Below are 14690 nucleotides of genomic sequence, written 5' to 3' on the forward strand. Positions count from 1 at the left end.
ATTATCCCACTTCACAAGGGTGGTAACTCAACTGAACTCTCTAACTTTCGGCCCATAGCCCTACTTTCTCCTTTAGCCAAAATCGTGGAAAAAATGCATCTATCAGCAACTTCTGGATCACCTTCTCCAAAATAACCTACTAGCTGACTGTCAGCATGGTTTTAGACCTTTCCATAGTACTACCACTACTCTCCTATCCTTCTCTGACTGCATTAACAAACATCATAATAATAACATGCTCTCCTCTGCACTCTTTATTGACTTATCTAAAACTTTTGATATGGTTAACCATCAAATACTTAATGTATTAAAATCACTTTCACTAGACACACAGGCATTAAAATGGTTCAAGCCCTACTTAGACAATAGACAGCACGCTGTCCTTTGGGACAATAACCTATCCACACATCTCCCTATTACCCTTGGTGTCCCTCAAGGCTCTATCCTGGGACCTCTCCTCTTCCCCATATTCATTAATGATCTTAGTATACATCTTCCTCTAGCTACCTGCATACAATATGTAGATGACGCCACATTGATTTGTAATGCCTCTTCTTCATCGGAACTCCAATCCATCACCCAAACAGTATTTAACCTGGTTGAAAACTGGTTCCTACAACGTTGCCTCCTCCTAAATGCCAAAAAACCCCAAAACTATTGCTGTTTACTCCAACTCTAAAATCCTCCCCAATAAATTTCTCCATTACATCCAGCAATGGTACTATCATAGCTCCTGACCCAACTACCAAACTCTTAGGTGTATTAATTGACCACAACCTTAACTTTGACTCGCATATTAACTCTACTATTGAAACAGTAAACAGAAAGCTTGGTTCCCTATATAGGATACATTTCCTTACCCCTGAAGCCAGAACTACCATTGTCCATACCCATCTGATCTCTACCCTCCTTTATGCCGCCCCCATTTATACTAATCTTTCTAAAAGCAACCTAAATAAGCCGGCAACCTCCTATAACAACATTGCCAGATTTGCTACTGGCTCCCCATTTAGAACTCACCATTGTCTAAATCTCAAACAGCTAGGATGGCTAGAACTGCAAAACCAGCTGGAACTTCAACACTTCACCATCACCCATAAGATTCTGTACCATCCTAGTAATACTCCTATTCTCTGTAGCCTTATCTCCTCCTACATAAATCTTACTACCCTTCGCTCAGCAACTAAATTATTGGTTACCATCCAGAAATCCCATAACAAAGCAGATGATTCTCTTCAAAATGCAACTAAAAAGTCTCCTAAAAACACAATGGCTATGCCCATGTACTAACCCTGACCAACGCTCCCCCGGTACAATATTACACAATGGCTAAGCCCATGTACTAACCCTGACCAACGCTCCCCCGGTACAATATTACTGTATACCTCTCTCCCAAAACCCTTATTCTTGGGGAACTATCACAGAGTTTGTACTTTGTAACACTTATCCTGCTGTGAGCACAAGTGTTCCACCTTGTATATAGACCAACTATCTTTTTACTTTGAGTGTAATATTTGTTTAAGTGTATATATGCAAACTTTTTTTTATTTTTTTTAAGTGTTATATTTTTTAAACAACCTTAATACTTCATTTCAATCCTTGCTTCTTTCTGAACCTACTTTATGATGAATGTCAAACCCTTTACCATGTAAACAGTACTGTATTGTTTTGTTAAACTCTGTAATCAATTTAAAGTTAAGTTCTTTGATGAAAATCTCCATCAACAATGTATTTAAATATTTTTTAGTTTTGCTGTCCTGTTGTATTAGCTTAATTTAGGTTCATAGGTAGGTACTAGGCTAACTGCCCATGGGCATTTATAAGCCTAGCCAGAGTGTGTCGGCTTTTGCCGCCCCATTGATTAATTAACTGATCCTCTGTCAAGCAGAGCCAATGAAGTGATCCCAGGGGTGCATTTTCTGTTACGCATCCACTCGTCAAGTTTTCTCGAAGAGTGTTAGTGAGGAGCTCTGCCAAATGTAGTTTGGAATTTTGTTCCAAAGCACGGGGAGTCTCTGTGACAGGAATCTATCCCTTCAGCATGTTCTATTTATTGTTGTGGTGAGGTTTAGCTCACTAGAGCATGTGGCTTGCAGTGACTTGGCTTTAGGTAGAGCATGTCCATCAATTCTGAGTTGGACATGGCTTTGTAAGTCAGGCAAAGATCACCTCTGAGTAAGTGATATGCCACTGAGTACAGCCGGAGTTTTTTCAGTCAGGCTGCATCGGACATATGTTTGAGATCAGTAATCCTCTTGGTGAGGTACTTTTGTGGTCTCCCCAGCTGTTGGAAGTGTCTTGTAAGGTACATCCCAAATGGGGCATTGTACTCTATGATGGGTCTGACTAGTGACGAGTACAGGGGCATTGTAACCTCTATTTCTAGATGCGAACCCTTTAGTAATTAGATGGGCCACATAGAAGGATTTCCTAACTACTTTAGCAACATGATTGTCAAAGGAGAGATTACTATCTACCTGGGTCCCCAGATCTCTTATTACCTCTTGTGTATTAAGGGGGCTGCCACCTATGTGGTAATTCAGGGGTGTTTTGTTTTCCCAAACAGGATGACTATGCATGTTTTGGCATTTAGCTTGAGGCCATGACTGACACCAGGTGTCTGTCTCAGTAAGGCCCTTTTGGAGGATGTCCGTGTCAGCCGGAGAGTCTATTATGGCTCCCAGTTTGCAGTCATCGACGAACTTGGTAAGCCACAGTCCTCCTGTGTCTGCTTGTACTTCTGAGAAGTATATACCGAACAGTAAGGGTCCCAGGACCAAGCCTTGCGGGACACCACTTGTGACTGGTTTAGAGTCGGACCTGGAGCCCGCTATTCTTACCGTGTGAGTTCTGTCTGCAAGCCAGTTGGCAACCCATCTCGTGACGTAGGGGTTTATGTTCAGGCTGGCAAGTTTTTCTGTAATACCCGAGTGAGGAATGGTGTTGAAAGCACTGGTGAGGTCAAGGTAGGCTGTGTGAACATCCTTTCCCTCGTCTATGGCCTTGGTGACTGTCTCGAAGAAGTCAACCAAGTCTAGCAGGCATGATCTGCCCTTAACAAAGCTGAACTGGGTCGGGTCAAGTGTTGGGTTCCCAATGTCTTTGTTAATGAGTTCCATGATGATGCGCTCCATAGCCTTGCAGACCAGGCTAGTCTGCAAGGCTATGGAGCTTATTTTCTGAGCTTTTTGGAATTTGGAGCTCATCTCCCCAGCCCTCTATTGAAAATGGACATGTACCCAGTTGGACTAGCCCGGTCAACAAATGTAAAATAAAAATAAAATAAATAAAAGCCCTCGTCATTAGCCTTTACCTGAAGCGGTCCCAGCACAGAGCCCTGAGGCACCCTCCTGGTGACCAGTCTCTTGGTATCACTAATCTTAACTACCCAGGTCCGGCCTGTGAACCAACTGGCAATCTATGCATATAGACATCAGTGGACTCTGCTAACTAAAATGTGCATTTGACGGAGTTTACACCAATAATGTATATACACGTGCACGCACACACACACACACACACACACACACACACCTACGTATGTCTTATAACCAACAGTGTGAATATCCAGAGTGTAGACGATGAACAGAAGTGACACCACAATCTTTCAAAATTCTTAAACCAGTTGAAGCAAGTATCACAACAGTCAAAAACTTCAAACATACAAACTTCTTACAATGCTATGATAAGTTTAAGTTCAACTAGAACTGCACTCTCCAAAATATATAAACTGCTAGTATTTATGCAAACAAATTCTATACTTCATAGAAAAACTGTATAAACCTGACAGCCTCTACCAAAACCGAACAAAAATGTAGAGGAAAGAAATATGTAAAGAAATGTAAAGGAAAGATCAAATTGACCTTGTAGTCCACATGCATAAACAAACAATATAAATAAGAGAGAGAAAAAAAATCTCATTAGAATACATGGCAAAAGTAAAAATCTGCAAATCAAGATTAATATCAAAAGGTTGCCCAAGGAACTGGAAAACACCATCTGGAAAGCTAAGGCTTGCCATGAACTTAGGCTGGTATCAGAAGCTAGAGGTAACTACAAAACAAGAACACAGTTTCTCTTACTCAGTCAGCTTTCGTTATGACTTATCCCTGACACAGTTGTCCCTTTACTACACTGGAATACTCAGAATAAGTGTGACAAAACGTGAATCTGGGCACTGGCTCTCACCACCTCTCTCTCTCTCTCTCAATAAAAGACGCTAAACTGCAGTATGACTCGTACACTGCATCTCCTCTCTCTCTCTTTCTCCCCTCCCTCCCAGTAAGTAAATCAGAAATTAATTACTGCTGTCTCTCAAACAGTAAATCACTTTGCATCCTCGGCAACCTACACAACCCTTCCAAGCTGTCTAATTGGCCTTAATTCTTTACCGAAATAATTCAAATAGGAATGTAGGAATGAGAATTAAAGAAAAACTTGCAGTGCTAAAACAAATATGGCACAACACTACATGCATCAGTAAATGTGACATACACATTCTGCAGGCTGCTCTATGTACACTATGCTGGGTTATTCTTGATAGGATTCTTTGCTTTGTACTATAATCGCTCAAGTCACATGCGGTAAAAGTCATGTCTCTGTCAGTCATTACAAGGGCCACTGAAACTACAGAAACCACTAAAGATTTCTTGGAAATTGCAGACAATTTATCATCATTGCCTGTGTAATCTAGAAGGGACTTTACGGTCTTTCATTATATATAACGGAGCAATTTTTATACTCTCCCCCCACATCCCTGACATATTCAAAGTAGACATTCATTACAGTGAAAACATAATTACCTGCACCTGTTTAGCTAAAATTTTACATCAGCTAATTAACTACTACCCCATCTGCCAGTGGTACAGTCAGCAGTAACATTTAATAACAAAACAACTTAAAAAGCAAAGACAACACATGATGATTTTCTGCTCTCGTCTTATTTTTACAACATTTCTGGTATGGCTGTGTACCTGAAAATGGATTACTGAAATATAAACAAGGTGTCCTATATTTTAATGAATTTCTTATGCCCAGTGACCATGCTGCTAGGCCACTTAAAGCTGACTAAAATCGATGTCTCCAAATTTCCTTGGATGATAATTCTTTTTCTGAATAGCCAAAACCACATGAACTTCATGTAGTTCAACATAGCACATTTTCAGTAATCATCTCCCCAGTCACTTTTTTCTCATAGTAAAAGGTTCTCTCTCCAACTCAGAATTCTTGTGATCAAAAGTTATGTTACATTACCAAAAATATTAAACCAAACTGGGAAAAAAACTTCTCAATTTTTATTTACTAGTACTCTCCTCACGTACGTTTGTTAAACTGTTGCATATGGATATCCATGCCTATAACTTCTCATAAAATTCCGTTCATAAGACAGTGTTCCAAAACGCTGCAGCTTCTATGTAAATCTTCATGAAAACTGCAGGAATACTCTCCATAGATACCACTTTCTAGTGTTCCTGGCAATTTCCCAGTAAACAATTTCTCAATACAATAAATGGCCACAGCTTACTGGATAACTTTCGAATAAGTTAACGCGTACACGCCCTAATATATGGGTGTGTACTACAAGGAAACAAAAAAAAAACACAAACTTCAAATCCTGGAAGTTAAAACAAATTACGACTTAAAGCAAATAGGGTACCCAGACACACCGTATTGCTAGTTTGCTAAAATCATGTCTGCCTGTTAATAAATGCCCACTAGCACCAATCATGTAGCTCAGCCTCTGAGCATTATTATAGCACCAGCGTGAGAAATCACAGGACAGTGTCAGAAAAATGATCACGTTTCTTATTGTTAAAACATCTTCGGACACTTATCAGAAAACAGTCAGTGTACAGTTGTAATTCAATTACTAAAATGCACACGCTTCTTAAAAAACGATACAATCAAATCTAGAAGGAACCAGGCTAAATGTATAAACCCAAATCAGGACAATTTGAAGGGTATGGAACCAGTCGCGATGAGACCAAAACTTGTACTCAGTTTTTAAACGATTCCCACGCGTGTCAGCATAATGCAGTGACACTCGTGTAACGTTTCGGTACATAGCTCTCAACCAAGAAGGGACAGATCCAGAAATAAAATATATGAAAAGTGTCCCTGGTTATCATTATCAACTTAAGACATTGGCAAAATAAGAGGAAATAAATATGCATTTTCTAATGTAAAAGACGTCTGTAACTGTAATTACTGCCATTATTTGTTGAGTGCAATGCATCACCTTTCCTCCAAAAGTCAACACTTTTAGGTGAGACCAAGGGGGGACAGCTAAAATTTCAGTCAAAATCAAGGACGGCTGAGAGGTATGTAATTCGATGGGACTAATTAAAGTGTTGGTTTATTTCACCAACATGCGCAAAATGGTTAGGTTTGCCGTAGCATGAGTAAATATGCATTTTCTAAAGTAAAAGACGTATGTAACTAATTACTGTCAGTATTTCATTATTTGTTGAGTGCAGTGCATCACCTTTCCTCCAAAAGTCACCACTTACATGCACAAAATGGTTAGGTTTGCCGTGGCATGAGTAAATATGCATTTTCTAAAGTAAAAGACGTATGTAACTAATTACTGTCAGTATTTCATTATTTGTTGAGTTTAGGTGGGACTAAGGGACACAGTTAAAATTTCAGTCAAAATCAGGGCCAGCTGAGAGGTATGTAATTCGGTGTGACTAAAGTGCTGGTGAAACAAACTAATATGCACAAAATGGTTAGGTTAGGTTTGCTGCAGCTCTTTGCCGTCTTCATATTACGCTCACTCAACATGCCGATGTCACGATCGGAGTCAGCCGATTATGAGTTAGTACAACATGCCCGTATCGCACGTGCCCTTGTGGCTGTACTTGTTTACTTATCTAACTTCTGAATGTAACTCCACTCTGACACCCCACCCCCACAACAAACTAAATAAAATAATGCGGTACAGATCCGAGTTCCGTGACGATGATTCACGTCCTACTCCAATTACCTGGCCTGGGGAAAATCAAACATTAGGAGGAAAAATGGGTACACACGCAGCATCACACACCCAGTACGGGTTTATTAAACAGAATGTCACCTAAATACTGGGCACGTCCTCAGACGTGGAGAAAAACAGGAATGTTTAAAAACTGTTAACTGTGCGATATGATAAAGTTACGACTTTTACTATTTGCCAGTGTTACTCAAACTTCTTCGAATAATGAATATCCACTACAATGCGGCACCTACACAAGCATCCAAGAGAGATAAAATAAATACAAAATCAGAATGCTGTTTAAAATGCCCACGCGTGCACTGGTTACGGTATAGCCCTTACTAACTTACCTACATAGAGTGAGTGGTGATGATGCCTCCGTCTCCACACAGACGTTGCCTGCAGATACTTTTATTTAATTACTGGGGGGTCGCCCATTATACTCTAAAAAGGCGAAATCGAAGCAGATTTTACCTGTTCTGGTGCTTTCGCTGCATGACGGGTCCCGATTTTCCTCCCCTACATGACAAAGGCACCCCCAAGAGCAGCAGCCTTCGTGTATCGATATGTCCATGTACTGTCGGAGCTGACGAGATAAACTTTATTATAGGTGCACAATGAAGGGCCTCACTGCTTGGGTTCAGACAGTGATTACATAACGCCAGAAACCACGGACTACACGAAGCCAAGCCAGAGAAAGGCGGCGTGTGGCTGTTTCCTTGACATGTCTTTTATTCCTCACAAACAGCAGACTGTGCCGCTCCGTTCCTCGGCGGCAGACTGCGGACCGACTGTGTCACTAAACAATGGTAAATACACTGTAATCCACCACTTCATGACAAGTATTCCAGCGGCGCTCCATATCTTTTCAGCTATACGTTTCCGTCAGATATCGGGACCAAACAACCTTCCGCCGACCCGGCTGACCTCCCAGTGAACTAGTGTAACGTGAAGGTCTGCGAAACACACCACAGCGCCAGCGATCATCGCACTGCAACAAACGGCGGAGTTCTAACTGTTAGGCACTGTGCCTAGTCTTTCTCAATGTTTGTGGGAGGGTCAGACACACGGAGAGCTCTTACATCTGGCTACACGTTAATCCACTGTAAGAAAACAACGACTCAACTCGTTCTACCTCTCAAGTTACCCCCGTTTTACACAAAACTAACAACAATCACTCCAAAGCGATATCGCAGTTCGGCGACAAGATAGTCCGGTCTCAAAAAACGCAAGCTTTCCGCGCATGCGTAAAGCGGGTGTAGGTTATGCTGCGGAGCGAGTCAGTCCTTTCCCCAATTCGACTTTCTTTCTCAAGCTTACTAAAGCTGGCCGCGAGGAAATCTAAGCCTTCGGACTAGACGTGGCTGTCGTGAAGAAAGGCCACTGTTCACAACGAGCATTACCTGTAATTCACAGCCCCCCACACAACGCCTTTTCTAAATGTATTACAGCATAAAAAGGCAAAATCCTAAAGGAGTAACACAACACTCTTCAAAGTCCTCGTTTACAACAAGTTGTGGTTGCGCCTACCTTAGCGATTTACTACAGACTTGTTCATGATCCATGTATTATTTATTGCTGTTGTTTTCCAACGTAAATCACTCAACTGTACAGATTTTAACAGACTTTCCAGATAGTTGGTCTGTGTCTCATAAAACGGTGGCAAATCGTTAATAAATCATTAAGGGTTGTAGTCAAAAGAAAATGACACATTTGAGTTTCAGACTTCATGCCATTCACAAAATTCATACCAATGAAAAACCTGTTATTTTCTTTCACTCTCATTTTGACTCAAAACATCATGCTACTGACCAACTACATATTAAAAAGTACACGCAACTCTCGACATGATGTCCCTATACATTGGTTGCATATTTTCAACTGTACAGATTTTCGCAGAATGTCCAGATTTTAACATATTATTTTTCACCCGTTCCTCATAAAAATGTGGTTTTCTGGCAAATTACTAAGGATTGAGTTCACCAAATAATGACAGACATACATCTGAGTTTCAGGCTTCGCAGCCTTCAGAAAATGCATGACAATACAAATATTGTTATTTTTACATTTGTTTACCGGGAAAGTCCGACTTGGAACAAAGCCAGTTTTCAGCGGAGGGCCGGGAAGACACGCTCCAGATGTACGTCTTTGTAATATGGGAGGAAACCCACATGAACGTAGGGAGAACATGCAGACCCAACATGGAAGGCACCACAGCGGAGAACCTCTTGATGTGAGGGGACATTGCAACCTCTGCACCGTTCTGAGTCACCTTTTTAGCAAAGACCCTGGGTTAAATATTTTGTGAACAGTTCACAATTATGCTGAATAAAGACGAAATGTCATTAGTAAGCTATACTGCACTTAGAAATTAAACAATATAATCACGAAAGCAGCGTTAACAGCTATATATGACCTCTAATTTCCAAGATACGTGGGTAAGAATGAGTGAGGTGTCCTGAATGCAAACGGTGCAACAATGTACCAGGGGTGTTGTGAAGGGTGGATGAAGGGGAATAGAAAGAAGAAGCAACAGGACAACGTCGTAGTAGGAGACCTGTACTGGTTTGATCTGAAAAGTTGAGGGGTAGGATTAAGAATTACCCAACCTGGGAAGAACACTGACAGTGCTGCCCTGGATAGGTTCACGGGCATCTTTCTTAATTCTAATGTTCCTCAAGATTAACCCGCTTAATAACTATAACTAATAAAATGGTATTTTACAGGTGTATGCCTTTCGTGGTGGAATATTTGTATAGCTGTATGCAATAGTTACTAGTTTGGACAGCTCTGAACAATTTAGATTATTTGATCAACGAAGTCTCTGCGAGACGCCCAATAACACGTGGTCACCTGAGTACGGGAGTATGTCCAGCTACACCCGCTACACAGACACCTAATGATTATTAAGGCAGCAGGGAGAGCACTGGCAGCTGACGTTCCCGTTTTACGACTTACATATATCAAATTATTTCAGTATAATCTAATGCTCAAATGGTTCATCATCATCAGTTACATCTGTAAAACTCGAGGGACAAATGGTATTTCAAAACACTGCAGCCGTAAAGGGTGCCAACATCTTTCAAAAGATCTAACGCAAAACTATAAAATGTTGGAAAATACAAAGTGCTTGCAACAACAAAGTAGTACGCCGTATTTTCAATAATGTAGTAGCATAATTTCAGCTTCACCCAGTATATTTCTGTGTGAATTCACCGTTCGTAACCCCAAATTATATTTCTTCTGGAAAAAAAACAATATGAGTTAACCTTTTATTGTCAGTACGTGGGTGGTATTTACGTTTGAAATCTGTTTGGTTATACTGGCAGCAAGCTACTTTGTACAGCTGTTGTTCTTCTCATATCGGTCCTCTAAATATTACAACACTAAAATAAACACAGCAATTTTACAGCACCTGCGAAAAATATACCAGTGTGACTCGAGAGCGTGTAAGTATTTGAACAACCACTTTTAGTCAGAAAGAACTACTGCAAAATTCCTTAGCATTGTGAGTTAGTATGAATCGGGAGGCTTTAACCTAGCTTTAATTCGACTGATGTTCTTATTTACGGTCTATTGCAGCTCTTACTTGTTGTTATTTGTGAAATGTGAGATTCTGAATAAAAATGCTATAGAGAATTTCATTAATTAAATAAGACAGTATGAATCATTACTTGAACAAACAGTACCACACAGCTTAAGGCTTAAGTGGTGCATACGCGTGGAAACAGGACTTAGCAGACGTGTGTGTGAGAGAGGTTCAGACAAATTGTGTGCCTTTCCCTTTAAGAGCCTGTGACATTTATGGCGTTCGGAAGGCGTGCCTACAAAGCAATTTAAACTGCAGCCTGAAGCGGAAACGACTGTGTGTGTGTGTGTGTGTGCGTGTGTGCGTGTGTGTGTGTGTGTGTGAGAGAGAGAGAGAGTGTGTGTGTGTGTGTGTGTGTGTGTATGTGTGTATGTGTGTGTGTGTGTGTGTGTGTGTGTATGTGTGTATGTGTGTGTGTGTGTGTACTGAATAGCGAAGAGGGTCAGGCGCGCGAGCACATTTTTGGCGCCTTCCATTTATTGACGGCGACCCGGTACTAACTCAACCTCAGTTAGAGCTGTGAGGCTTTGACATTTACTCGTAAACAATACACCCCTTATGCTTCATGCAACTGGTAGAGCTTTACAGCGTATTTAGGACCGGTGTGTCGATAGCAATAAAAGTGTGCGTTTGCTGTATGTAGTAAAGCAACTGCATATGGTTTCCAGTTTACTATACAGAATGATTGAATCAATCCCTGGATCAACATTTCCCATAAAACGAACCTGGACTACAAAATCTAGACGCTGTATTTATGGTAGTTTCGTTGAGCTCACCTTTGCTGTTACGTAGCACAGTAATTCTGTACAAATCATTTATTTTTTTTGGGGGGAAGGACAGAAATCAGGGAGGTATTTTAAATATTATTACATTTTTAGTTGGTACTGTAAAATGTTTTCTGTAAAATATGAAGTCTGAAATGCAAATTCATCCAACATTAATCCAGTTTTCCCACTTTTGCACGAGGGGTCGGGTGTCACATCACTAGAATTACATTTTACGCACTAAGTGGTGTGCGTGGTCACTACTGCAAGATGCAGATGCATAACGGAAGCGAAACTATGTCCTAGTCAGTGCTTGTATGCCGTGCATTTATTGATTAACTCATTCATTTGCTTTGGTTTACATGAAAGTCCGTTTGGTTATAATGACCCTAGAAAAGCTAAAACAAAAATATTTTAAAAGAACCATTCAATACATACATGCCGGAAGCAAATCAGAAAGAAATTAAATACGGTGTTGGCTCGCTGAAAAGACACCGCAGCGAGCACGTAATGTAAATACCTAACATTGGACTGACGTAGGTTCAGCATTTACTCAAGCTTTTGAACTGGTATGAGCCTTTCAGCTAGAGATATACGTGCTACAGCATTTTACAGAGATCGAGGAAACATTCGGCACATAGCTGCAGCACATCACATACATTTTTGCACAGAAAGTAATAACGTTGATGCGATTTCAGGTGGCATTTTTACACGGAATAATGGAATTTAGGATCAAGTCCGAGACAAACGTACAGCATGATATACACATATTTACAGACGGTATCACATTGTCGTAAAAAAACTTGCAAGTAAAGGCTACCTACACTATTTTCAAGATTATAGACAAACGCATTAGAATTAGAGTGGGGACTACAGCGATAAGCATGTATTAATTAGTCCAGTTTACTGGTACTTTTTGGTCAGGTTAGGTCTCTTTTCACGGGATACTTGAGGTGGTTATTAAATAAACTAATGGAAATTTGGCAAGGGCAAAACGTTCCCATTCGCCCTTAATATTTTTTGACACGTGATATGGAATCTTTTACATCCTGACCTCTTGTTTCAACTGTCCAGATTTTCACAGAATGTCCAGATTTTTGCCTCATATTTTTGGTCTGTTCTTCATAAAATGTGCGGTTTTCTGGTAAATCACAAATGACTGACTTCACTAAACAAACATTTGAGTTTCAGACTTCATATCGTGCAAGTAATGCATGCTAACACCAATCTTGTTATTCTAGCAACTTTCTACGTTTATAAGAGCAATTTTTAAAATCTGTCCCTATTTTGGACCTTTGTCCCCTGTTATTTAAGGTTTTATCCAGATTTCTTGTGATAAGAAGTTGAGGGGTATGCATCCACCTGAGCTACCTTCAAGGGGGTGGGGTGGGCTCAGTTTAACATCTCATCCAAACAACAGTTCCCCCTAATACTGCAGTACAGTGTCAGCAAATTGAAAACTAATCTAGTCACCTGGAGTGAGTGTAGAACCCATTGCCTTCTGATCTTCCGCTGCCAAAGGCAAGCATGCTACCTGTTGAGCCAGTGACAGTTAGCAAAGAAAGGTGAATGAGCCAACACTGATTTGGGTGATGAAAAAGAGAGCCTGTGGTTTGTACATTGCAGTTTATTTCTGGGTGTTAGTGTTATACCCCTGCTTCTGAGTGTCTTCTGAGGTTGTGGTGTGTGTGTGTGTGTGTGTGTGTGTGTGTGTTGGGGGGGGGTGTTATAGTGATAAGTTTGACAGCAGTGTCAAGCCAAATAATGCCTTTTCTAATTCAGTACAGATGGCCACAGCCATGTAATTATTAATAAGCCAAATAACCTTATCCAGGTCAAGACAAGTGACATAAAGATTATCTCTTCAGTGATGAAATAACTGGAAACTGTCTACATGGTTGTGCTGCTGTATCTTGGCCTTTTTAACAAAATTATAATTACAGCCTTCTTGGAATGAAGCGCGACTTCCCTCTTACTATTTTTTATTTGTTAATTTTTAAAATTGCTTGCCCTGGTGTGGGCTGTGCTAGTAAGAAGCTCAGTGGGGTAGGCCAGAGTAGCAGTCTCCGGCTCATCCTGTGCAATCTGCAGGTACACTAATAAATATAATCCCTTCAACGTGTCTTAGGTCTGGACTGAGGAATCCTCCCAGAAGTCTGTGCCTAGTATACTTGCCAGGAAAGGAGTACCAGGAGCAATCCACAGGGTGCCCAGACCAATTCAGCTTCTTTCCACATGACAGTGGCTGTACTCCATGATCCTGCCTCCACTCTCTGTAATGAACAGGAAGTCCAGCTGTCCTGAAAAGAAACCTCATTTCTGTCACTTTTATCCATGGCTTTATTCTCTCAGTAACTACTCAAACCCATGGGTGAGAATAAGGACGTAGCCTGACCAACAACTTGAAAGCTTTGTCTTACATCTCATCTTTGGCCTCAATCACTATGGTGAGGTACAATGCTGCACTGCCAATGCACTCTAACATCACCTTTGACCAGGACCCCAACATTCCAAAATTCCTTCACATGAGTTATCTGCTCTCCTACCTCATATTCAAGGAACAATCCATTCTTTTTTGAGAGAACCATGACCTCTAATCTGGAGGTGAAGACATTGTCATTCTAGCCACCTCATACAGCAGATAGTTCCAGTGCAGGATTAAGATCACAGCAACTTGTGACTAATATTTAAACATTATCTGCAAACAGCAAACATGTCAAGCTCACAACCCAATGAGTACTGCCCAGACACTGTATGCTCCCTGACATTGTGTTCATGAAAATTTAAAACAGGAAGACATGGCATACTTCTGGTGAAGTCTTATGCCCACTATCACTGTAATTAACAATGAGAATGTGGAATCTCAGTCCACAGCAACCCTTGAACTACCTGTTATTTTATCATGCCCCACAAGACGCAGGAAACCATTATTCTATGAGATTTTAAAATTGACTGGACGATATGTATTCTCCAATACCCACTACCCATATAAACTTCCATGGATTCACTCAGCTAATCCTATCCCCTACTAGAACAAAGTAACCAACAGACAGTCTATCCTAGACCGGACATTGTCAAACAAACCGTCCCAGATAATTCAGTCTGGCAGTCTACCTGACATCTTGAGTGATCACTTGCCTATGTATATAATTAGGCACCATCCATCTATAGAAAAACCCAACACCTATCAACAAATACATAACAAAAAGAATTTCTTCCCATCTAACTTCATCTCAGCACTAAAAGCATGTAATTGGAATCCAATCAAACATCTCAGCCTTAATGAAGCTGTACGTTACTTCAGTTCCACATTCTTAAATATACTAAACTCCCATCCTCCACCTAGAACCATTAGAATTAATTC

The 14690-nt window shown here is 40.7% G+C and overlaps 1 protein-coding gene across 2 annotated transcripts in view; it reads right to left on the reverse strand.

Annotated features, from left to right (window-relative positions):
• BCOR (BCL6 corepressor) overlaps positions 1 to 14690 on the reverse strand; it is a 588412-nt gene that overhangs the window by 511465 nt on the left and 62257 nt on the right. Inside the window, exon 1 of one of the 2 annotated variants that reach the window (XM_044072314.1) lies at positions 7448 to 8209. The exons of the other annotated variant lie outside the window; for it this stretch is intronic. The gene's annotated coding sequence lies outside the window, so the exon portion shown is untranslated. Of the gene's footprint in view, positions 1 to 7447; positions 8210 to 14690 lie in introns of those variants that run through there. 2 annotated transcript variants of the gene reach the window in all.

Source organism: Protopterus annectens, chromosome 5.part0 (genome assembly GCF_019279795.1).
Source record: "Protopterus annectens isolate FY-2018-M chromosome 5.part0, PAN1.0, whole genome shotgun sequence".
Lineage (NCBI taxonomy): Eukaryota > Metazoa > Chordata > Ceratodontiformes > Protopteridae > Protopterus > Protopterus annectens.